Source organism: Onychomys torridus, chromosome 16 (assembly GCF_903995425.1).
Source record: "Onychomys torridus chromosome 16, mOncTor1.1, whole genome shotgun sequence".
NCBI lineage: Eukaryota > Metazoa > Chordata > Mammalia > Rodentia > Cricetidae > Onychomys > Onychomys torridus.
Window position 1 is genome coordinate 54,432,382 of NC_050458.1, and position 11,316 is coordinate 54,443,697.

At 38.8% G+C, this 11,316-nt stretch overlaps 1 pseudogene; it reads right to left on the reverse strand.

Moving 5' to 3' along the window:
• Positions 1-4,500: 4,500 nt before the first annotated feature.
• Positions 4,501-4,731, reverse strand: LOC118596809 (annotated as a pseudogene).
• Positions 4,732-11,316: the final 6,585 nt, after the last annotated feature.

An 11,316-nucleotide genomic window follows, 5' to 3' on the forward strand; every position in this document is an offset into this window, starting at 1 on the left:
GTTTCACAATCTGCATTCCCTAAAGTATGTTTGATAGATGAGATTAAATGTTACACAACAAAATAATTTTGTTGAGAAATGCTACATGAGTCAAAATTCAGCTTATTTATTCATGGCTTCAATGTGAAGCCCCAAGAATTGCTGAAGTAGTCAACAATTTTCATTCTTATTTTACCATGGAAATCATTGTCATCACCTTCTTCTTGAAAACATTCACACGCGCACACACGTAGTGATCAAATGACAACTTTCATGAGTTGGCTCTTTCCTTCTACTATGTGGTTTCTGGGGCTCATGTCAGTAGGCTTGCTAGGCAGGTGTGTTTAGTCACGGAACCATCTCACCCCATCCTTTTTTTGTGATATTGTAATTGAACCTAGTATCACAATTGGACCTCACACAAGCATTTTGTCTCCCAGCCCTCCTTGCTTTTTTAAACAGAGTATTTTAATGACCTCATATTATTCAAAACAAATGTTAAGAAAACCTGCTCTAAATTAATCTTTTAGTTTTGATTTTCACATATGCTCCTTAAATAAAGCATTCCATGCTTAATTAAGCAACAGGCACATGATCAAATAAGACATAATTGAAGGGACCCATGTACTGTGGGGTGCTCCCTTCTGGACCCTGGATTGGGAACAGACCATACCCAAACACCAATTTCTAAGCACAAACCAAATACAAAGAGATCCTTTATTAAGCAAGGAAAAGAGACAAGGAGGCTGAATCAGAATTGGGCAGAAACAGCAGCAAATAGCTTTGCAAGGTGTTAATTTTATATGGAAAAAGGGGAGGTCTGTGTAAGAATGAGCTAGGACGTTTTGGTAAGTTCTGATTGGCTATTTTAATGAAGTTAGCCAAAATAATTAATTTTGATTGCTGGACCTTGGTGATCAGTCTCAGGAATGAGACAGGCATAACAAAGTGGCCAAATAAGGGACCTTGGTGGCTAGCTTTAAGAATATAATGTAATGGATTAGCAAGGGAGGGGAAGGACACTCCCCCCCCCCCCCCCCCCCCCCCATGTTTGCGAGGCTTGGGCCTGCTAGAGCCCTTCAATAATTATTGTAAATAACAATGGATTATGCACATCAGAATTATTGTCAAACATGTTGTGACAGATGAGTGAAAGAATTGATTCGGGGTAAGTGCAGGATAATGAGGAAGTCGGATCTCTCATGATTTGAGTGTAACCGAGCAAGCTCCATTGTGAAGATACCATCTTCTCACACTTGTACCCATGGAACCAGCCAGCTCTGCACACAGCATTGTGTCAGCAGCTTATGCATAATATTATCTGGACCCTGCTTTGTTTATGTTATCTTTGGAAAAGATGGTCTAACACATACGAAAAAGAAAAGGCCAGCACAGGCAAATATTGGATTGAATTCTAAGTTACATAAACAACATCTGAAGAATTCAGAGGAGGGAAAACATAGTGTATTGTTTGATACATGTTGGTCACAGGAAAACATGTAAGAGCTGTAAGAAATAAACTAAGATTTCAAGTGGGTACATTCGACTTTGAGTTCAGTACTATTCTCCTCTCTTTGCTCAAATCCTTTTAGTATCTTGGTGATGATTTTAGACATGATACGAGTAAAGGACCCCTAATCTGAAATCTAAAATTCAAAATGTTCCTAAACTTGAATCTTTCTGGGTCCCAAAGTGATGATTCCAGTGGAAAAATCGTACATTATGAAACTTTGTTTCGTGTACAAAATTACTGAAAATATTACATAGAATATCCTTGAGGCTATGAGTATATAAAGATCGGGAAGATGGCATCTTCACAATGGAGCTTGTTTGGTTACACTCAGACCATGAGCGATCCAACTTCCTCATAATCTTGCACAAATAAAAAATGTTTAGACTTGGGTTCCATTCCCTAGTCGCCTCATTATGTATATGCAAATATTTCAGGGTGACAAGACTCTGAAATCTGAAGTCCTTCTGATCACTAACATTTTAGATAATGGACACACTTATGCATGTAATTTAGTCTGTGCCTAAAAGCACTCCTGACACACTGAATTGTCATTCTCAGTTTTGATTAACAGAACAATATAACTGCTTCACCTAAAAACTAGCATGTGATTTCATTATTGACAAAACAGAAGGCAGAAAGTCATTAAGTTAGTTCCAACACTTGTGTCCTTTCACGCCTCTGAGAATAATCTACGCCAGTAGGTTCCCGTATCTGGTACACCACATAAGAAAAATGGGTGAAAACTTTAAGCTATGTGGGTTTATAAAATCCTCTAGTTACTTATACAATTAACATAATATTCATTGTATAGCATGCAGAAAATAAAAATAAATTTAAAATTGGAACAAAAATGCAAGAAGCACCAGTAATTTCAACTCCAAGATATAAAGCAAACACATGGAAAATCATGTAGATGTATAAGTATAATGCAACTCATATCTATTTATAAATGAACCTGTGTTTACCTATATATATATAAGATCAAGTAAACTTAAAAACTAATATATGCTTACATTTGGTTTACAAATATATGTTTTTATAACAGTGGGCTTACAGCATTAACACTATATTGAAACCTGAACATTTTTGTACAATTGCATTAGTATATTTGAGTATGTCTCCAATTTTTATTCATTATCTATTTTAACCATTCTGCCATTGTTGGACTTTCAGACTGAGTGTCATATAGACAGACTCTCATTACGTAGTATTTGCTGGCTTTGAACGTATGATTGTTCTGTCTCAGCTATTTTTCTTTTAAACTTTTTATTGATTCTTTGTGGATTTCACATCCTGCATTCCGATCCAATACATCTCCCCATCCCTTTGTATCCACTCTCTGCCCTTGCAATTGCTCCTCAAAACAAAATAAAATCTAAAAGAAAAACCCCAAACCCAAACCAAAACAAACAAAAAGCAAACAAACAGAGACCAAACAAGACCAAAATACCCGCGCCCCCTGGCCCCAAAAAGCTCTAGTGTGGCCTAGTGAGTCACACAGTATACCCTTTAGTCCACACAGCTTTACTTGTAAGAGTTCATTGCAGTGAGTCATTGGTCTAGTTTGAGGGCTCTGGCTTCTGCTACACTCTCTGTACCCTCACTGGGACTCCTCTTGGATATCCTGTTGTTGCCATGTGTCATGGAGATCCTGTGGTTTTGGATCCGCAGGTCTGGCCCCTTCGCATGCTCCAGCCGTTCATAGATGAGGTGGGTGTTGGGGCTGGCTACCTTGCAGCCCTAGTTCTGGGCCTGGGTGGTAGCTGGGTTGGTCAGCCTGCCAGCTTTCCCTTATTGTCACCCTGGCAGCGAGCTCTCCAGCACTGCCGGGGCTAGCTCACCCAATGCAGCAGGCATCAAGGAGTGGGGACAGTTCTCTTGCTCTCATGCCCTCGCTCCTGGCTCACGTGCATCCATACCACCAGGGCCAGCTCTACTGTTTTGCCCAGGTGAGTGCTGCAGTTGGTGAGGGGCAGGACCAGCTTTTCCCCTCTCATGCCTCTGAGGCCAGCTCTCCGGTCTGCTGCAGGTGGCAAGGGATGGAGGTGGGGGACATCTTTCCCTTACCTGTGCCACCAAATGGCATGCGGAGGGAGGGGCAGAGTCAGCTCTCCTGGTCTCACACCCTCAGGGCCGGCTCACCTGCATCCCCAACCAATAGGGTCCGCTTTAGTATGCTATCCACTGCCTTGGTTTCTTAGTATTAAGGTTTAGAAGGATCCATTTCCAGCTCCCTTTTGTACATAGTTGTTTTTAAAAAGTCCAGCAATCAAATCATAACCGAGTGCTTAAAATTAAGAACATTCAACATATAAAAGGATTTTTTTAAACTGTATTTTGTTATCACTAACAGATTGTATTGCTTGGTGTAATCAGTCTGAAGTCAGACAACATGACCATGACCCAGTCCTTCCCATGCTATAGTTAACTTTCTTCTCAACAGTGTTTTAGAGCAAAAAGGTTGCAAGTATTATGTTCTGAGTCAGAATATGTTACTTCCAGCTTGGTGATGAAAGGAGGCATTTAAAACATGTTTCATTTCTTTAGAGGAAGTGAGAAAAACTTTCGGAAGTCAATCCTGCTATTCCGTCTTGGATATTAGCGTAGAGTCATAGAGTCACTCACATGCAAGAAACCTCTGATGTTTCCCTGGTTCTGTGCACTGAGACTAGGGCCTGGCCCACCACTGATTAATAGTCCTAGCCCTGTTTTTGCTACTGCTTTTTTCTTTTGAGGTTAAGTCTTTTATTCCAAAAATGCAATTAATGCAGTGAAGGAATATGTCTAAATTCAGGAAGCTCTACAATTTAGTTGTCTTGACTTTTGCTCTTAATTTCCAAAGAATTACTTATTACACATCCAGTAATTTTTTGAGTATCAAAAAAGTTTATTTATCAAAAAGTCTCATATGAAAATGTACAAGAGACAATTCTACACTACAGTCAAAGAGGCCCTTTGGGAAGGCATGTGGACTCCTCTGCTGAACAGCCACTGTAAACAGCCATTGTTTAGACTCTTTCCAGGGCTTCTAATGTGATGTTGCTGCTTCCTTGTATGGCCACCATGCTGATGTTATTCTGTTGCCTACTATTTGCCGTCTCCACACACTCACCAATCACGAGATTCATAAAGAGATCAAAGCCCCCTAGTATTAATTATCCATGTCTGCCACCATTTAACTTCAACAGTAACTTCATGTTCATAAATTTCTTCAGTTTGAGAGGGTGGGCCTTGCTCATGGCAACCCCTCAGCAGTCTTAGCATGATGACAAAGGAGTGGGTGGCCGCATATCTAATGATTTAATATATAACTTAAATATTAAAACAACTGTTTCCTTTACTTGTGAAGAAAGTATATCTTTCTTATGGAGTCATAAAATCAAATAGCCAATGTTTCCAGCAAACTGTCAGTCTCCCTTGAGGAAACATTGTTCGGGGTAATGTTTAGAATCTATGAAGTAGTTTAAATAAAGTGAGCCGCAGAGTGAACACATTTCGGAAATCCATGAAGTATGTGTCAGTTTAGGTGCAGGTCAAAGGAGCCTTTGCAAGGCTGGAGGAATTGCAGTATTGTGTGCAGATGGCCAGAGCCTCTGTAGGGATAACTAGGATGTGTAGGATGTGTAAAGAACACAACTGAGACCTGTGGAAAAACTGAGTCTGAGGAGATTTACTGACAGAAAAAAAACAAAACAAAACATGGGAATCTTCGTCTTGATTTTGAGGTAGGAAAGAGTCTCACAATTGCTGCACCTGTCCCAGAAACAGGGTGGATTGTTTCATTCCCGTCTTCCTGCTTGACTTGAGAATTTAATTCCAGAGCTTAATCTTAAGTGTTGAGATTCTAAACTTTGTTGGATCAACAATCTGGAAATGCTTAGATAGGGTGCCAAATAAATTCTCGTGGAGAGACATCATGGCATGATTATGTTGTAAGTAGTTTCCTTAATTAAGGAAAGTTACTAAGGTGAAGTGATCGCTCTCAGGGATTGGTGTTTCCAGATAATCTTTAAAATACCCCATTCAGTAAATAGACTTCATAATATGAATTTCCTTGTAATTATATCCATCAGACTCTTAACTTTCAAACAACAGACATGTCCTAAAGACAGATCAATTGACTAAACACTTACAAACTTACATCACTTCCAAAAAACACTATTGTAATTTTCCATTATAACAGGAGATAAAATTTATGTTAAATTTATCCTGCAAGTTAATCTTAAAGAACAAATAAACTCAGGGATAGAAGCGCCCCACCTCTGCTTATCATAGCCAGGAGGTAAGTCAACTTATATTAAACAGTAACCACTTAAATGTTTGAGTAGTCTCTTCTTATTTTCTTTGTTTTTAAGATTACGGTATAATTTCCTTATTTCTTCCTTCCCTTCCCTCTCAAACCATCTCTTATACCACTTCTTGCTCCTTTTCAAATTAATGGCCTCTCTTCTCATTATGATATGCATATATGCATGTATACACATATGTATTCCTAAATATGACCTCTCAGTCTATATAATGCTACTTGTGTATATCATCTTACAGAAAAACCAACTTCTAATGGATGAAAGACCTAATAATAACAGCTGAAACACCAAAACTACTAGAAAGAAGAAAACACAGGTAGTACCCCATATTGGGTGTAGGGAGGGACTTTCTGAATAGGACTTCATTTTCCCAAGAATTAAGGCCAACAATCAACAACCAAGAAGCAGAACTTCATAAAACTACAAAGCTTGTGCACAGCTAAAGAAACAATTGACTGGGTGAAAAGAAACCCAGAGAATGGGAGAGAATCCTTGTAAGTTATACATGGGACAGAGGATTAAGACACAGAATATATAAAGAACTCAAAAAAACAAAGAGTGAAAAAACAAAACAAGACAAAACAAAAACCTGCAAATACCACACTTGAAAAATGGGACCCAAATAGAGTTCTCAAAAGAAGGAAAAAATGGCCAAGAAATATCACAAAAACTTTTCACTGTTATTAGTAACCAGGGAAAAGCAAATCAAAACAATTTTGAGATTTCATTTTACCCCAGTTAGAATAGCCAAGATCAACAGAACAGTTCATAACAAATGCTGTGGGGATGCAGTGAAGAAGAAATCCTATTCAGTGTCCTGAGCTGTTAAACTGGTTCAACTATTATGAAAATAAAGTGTAGAGAATCTTCAAAAAGCCAAAAATAAATCCCCCATATGACCCAGCTATGCTATTCCTTGGCTTATGGCAAGGTTGACATCCTACTTCAGAGATACACCCAGTCACGTTCATTGCTGCTCTATTCACAACAGATAAGACATGGAAACAACCTAAATGTCCTTCAACCAATAAATGGATAGTGAAATGTGTTACACATACACTATGGAATATTACTCATCTGTAAAGAAAAAAACGAAACCACGAACTCTGCAGGCAAACAGATGGAACTAGAAAAGATCATATTAAATGAGGTAATTCAGATCTAGGAAGACAAATGCCCCATGTTCTCTCTCATTGGAAACTTCTAGCTCCAAGTCTTCAGATGTGAATACATATCCTGGCGGAACTGCAGAAATCAGACAAGGGGAAAGGGACCATGCCAGATTAGGGGAACTGGGAAGCAATAGAGATGGGAATGGCAGGGTACAAGTGATCTGACCTGGAACATTGGAAAGAGAAAATCTTTAGGAAGGGAAGAAGGAGGTTAATACAGAAGGAGGAGGGAGGAGTATACAATAACAGAAATAATACTATTAACTATTTATCTACAAAAACCTATTATAATACATACAATTCTGTGTGTAAATATAGTTTGAATGAACTTTTCTCATCTGGGCTGAAAATTCTCCCTCCAAGAGCAAAAGACCACCAGCAAAACCCCCAATACTTTCTTTTTAGTTGACTCCCTTTGGATCTCTGTAAATACTTTTTTTTTCTTGTAGAATTTATTAATATTTTATTGTTGTCTCTAAATTCAATTTGTCCAATGAATTGTGGAGACAAAAACAGCTTTCAATTTTCCCTTTGGTAAGAAATAGGCAGTCTTGGAACAAATAGAATAACATGATATCTTATTTACATGTATGTAATTAGCTCATAGAATTTTATTGTGGACTCAAATAGACACTGATGTCTTATACAATATGATCCTAATTTTATTGTCATTCTCCGCTTTCCATATTTCACTACAAATTTCTTTTAAAATGTGTTTTTTAAATTATTATTATATTTGTGTTTTAATTTTACACATCAGCCATGGGTTCCCCTGTCCTCCCCCCTCCCGCCCCCACCCTCCCCTTCCCTCATCCCCTCCCCTCCATTCCCATCTCCTCCAGCTCATGGAATTTACAGTTCAAAAGGTAGTGCAGACAGAGTGAATTCTGCAAGGTGGACAATAAGGTGTGTTTAGAAAGAGGCTGGAGCCATTCCAACTATATGTTTGGCTCTGGGATTAGAAATCATGAAAATAAGTAGATCTTTCTTTCTCAAGTGTCTTTCTTTGCTCAGGTTAACAAGCAGAAACAGGCTGAAAGGGCCACTGATTTTACTCTATGGAAATTTATGATTCTGCTACATAGTTTTCCAGAGCTGGGAAGACTCCCAGAGCAACAGAATACAGGTTCCTCTGATGCTCTTACCCCTCTAGTTCTGAATTATATTAACATATTTCACACAAAACTTGCTATTTTAGCCATTTTCCACTTCTGTTATTCTTTAGAATACCAGCTAGGATATATATCACTGAAGTGGTGTGATCTCTTGCTTAGATGTTTCTAGTTATAGTTTGAGTCTGACCATCTGCAGTAGATAGAAAATTCTTCAGTGTTTCTCTTAAAAGTGTGATGTTCTATAACTTCCACATCTTGATTCTGTGTGGCACTCTGGAGAAAAAACCTTCTTGTAGAGGCACCACTGTAAGGAAAAAAATAAAACCATTAGTAATTTTTTTCCTCTGTGTACGTGAGAAGTATAGAGACAATATGGATTACAGAATGCTGTAAGCTTCCTAATATTTATCTTGTATGTGAAGAGTTATTATAACAAGTTATAAAGTTAAAAGAGTATAATTTAACTTTGTAAATAATAAGTATTTCCTACATACAAAAGAAGGGATGATGTAAGTGACCACCTAGAAATGTATCTTAACTTTTTCATTTAAGTTTTCTCTGTTTAAGGCAAGGTCTCTTGAGTTTTAGGTTAGCCTTGAATTTGCTGTGTAACTGAGGATAATCATGAACTTCTGATTACCCTGACTCAGCTTCCCAAGCTCTGGGGTTACAAGAATGCACTATCACTCACAGTTTATGAAGTGCTGAGGATTAAACCCAGGACTTCTGTGCGCCAGGCAAACACTATTGACTGAGGTACAACATCCCCAGCGTGTGTAGATTTTTCTCACTCAAGCAAACTCTTTTTTTTTTTTGTCCGAGTCAGGGTTTCTCTGTGAAGTTTCCATATGTGTCCTGGACTAGCTCTGTAGACCAGGCTGGCCTCGAACTGACAGAGATCCGCTTGCCTCTGCCTCCTGAGTTCTGGGATTATAGGCGTGCACCACCACCGCCCGGCATCAAGCAAACTCTTTCAATCACAGAACTAAGTTTTATACTTGAATTTCTTGGACCAATATATGTTTTGCAATTTTAAAATCTTTTTATGCAATTAAAATATTATTGCATCATTTTCCTCTCCCTCTCATACCTCCAAATCTTCCCTTGTCCCCCACTCCTTTTTCTTCTCAAGTTCATTCATAGCCTCTCATTCTTTAAACACACACACACACACACACACACACACACACACACACACACACGAATAAATACAGAAATGCAACCTGTTGAGTATGTGTAGTGTTACTTATATGGGTATGCTTTTAGAGCCAACCCCTTGGAACTGAATGACAATCTAGGAGGCTCATACCCATGGGGAAGACTAACTGTCCCTCCTAGTAGTCTTCAATTGCCAGTAGCTCTTTATCTAAGGACAGAACCCCGTGAGATTTTGCTTTTCCACATTGGAGAGTGTCTTACTTTCTTTTCTTTCTTTTTCCTGTCATGTCACAACATTGTTTATGAACTTTTTTTTACAATACAAACAGAAAATACAGGTATGTAGTATATGGATACAGCTAAATGCAGAATGGTGATTTTTTTTTCTTTTCAAGAGGCTATGGTTCCCATTTCATATAAAACAAAGAGGCTGAGCATAGGTAGTAACAGCTTTGTTGTTGTTAGCTTTACAATTTGCCTAGAAATGATCTACAAATGTGTTTTTCCTCCTGCTACTTACCACAAAGCATAAAAATGTAGTTAAAGGGAAGTTTCCTCATTGGTTCCTACTATGTGAAAGATGCTGCATTCTATTTTAGTATTTTATTTAATAAAGATATCTAAATTAAATGTTATTATAAAATGTAGCAGTATTGATTTCCAAAGTGGCTGTACAAGTTTGCACTCCCACCAGCAGTAGAGGAGTGTTCCCCTTACTCCACATACTCTCCAGCATAAGTTATCATTAGTGTCTTTGATCTTAGCTATTCTGACATGTGTAAGATGGAATCTTAGAGTCATTTTGATTTTCAGAAAATTGGGAATCGATCTCCCTCATGATCCAGCTATACCAATCTTGAGCATTTACCCAAAGGATGCTCAATTATATCACAAGGACACTTGCTCCACTATGTTTATAGTAGCATTATTCATTATAGCCAGAAACGGGAAACAATCTAGATGACCCTCAACTGAAGAATGGATAAAGAAAGTGTGGTACATTTACACAGTGTTACTTACCTGTTAAAAAACAAGGACATCAGGAAATTTGAAGGCAAATGGATGGAACTAGAAAAGATCATCCTAAGTGAGATAACCAGACCCAGAAAGATACACATGGTATATACTCTCTTATAAGTGGATATTAGCTGTAAAGTAAAGGATAATTGGGCTACAATCCACAGCCCCAGACAGGGTAGGTAACAAGTAGGGCCCCAAAACAGAGATGCATGAATTTCCCTGGAAAGGGGAACTAGAAGAGATCTCCTGGGTAAACTGGAGGCAGGTGGGGATGGGAACCTGAGAGATTGGGTTGGGGGTGGGATAGAGGGAGGAGGGTAATGAAAGAGAGGTCTTGATAGAGGGTGCCATTTTGGGGTTAGGAAGAAACCTGGTGCCAGGAAAACTCCCAGGAATCCACAAGGATGACCCCAGCTAAGACTCCTAGGAATAGTGGATAAGTGGTCTAAACTGGCTTTCTCCTGTAATCAGATTAGTGAGTATCCTAATTGTCATCAGAGAGCCTTCATCTAGTAACTGATGCAAACAGATACAGAGATTCATAGCCAAGCACTGAGCCCAGCTCAGGGAATACTGTTGAAGAGAGGGAAGAAGGATTATATGAGCCAGGGGGCTTAAGGTCATCACAAAGGTGTAGCAGGCTTTTTCTTTTGGGCCACCAACTAGCTTCCAAGTTATGACTCAGAGACTAGCTTAGGCATGTTTATGGCTAGCTCTTTTAACTTAAATTAACCTGTTTCTCTTTATCTACCTTTTACCTTGGGGCTTTTTAACCTTTTCTTAATTTCTTGTTGTCTCTATGTCTGGCTGGCTGGTGGCCTGCCTGGCTTCTGGTCCAGGGCATCTCCTCTCTTCTTCTTCTCTTGTTCTTCTTCCTCTCTCAAGCTAGATTTTCCCTCCTATTTATTCTCTCTACCTGGCAGCCCTGCCTATCCTTTCTTCTGCCTAGCTATTGGCTGTTCAGCTTTTTATTAGACCAATCACCTTGTTTCACCTTAGGCAGCAAGCTGAAACAAATGCAACACATCTTTACATAATTAAACAAATGCAGC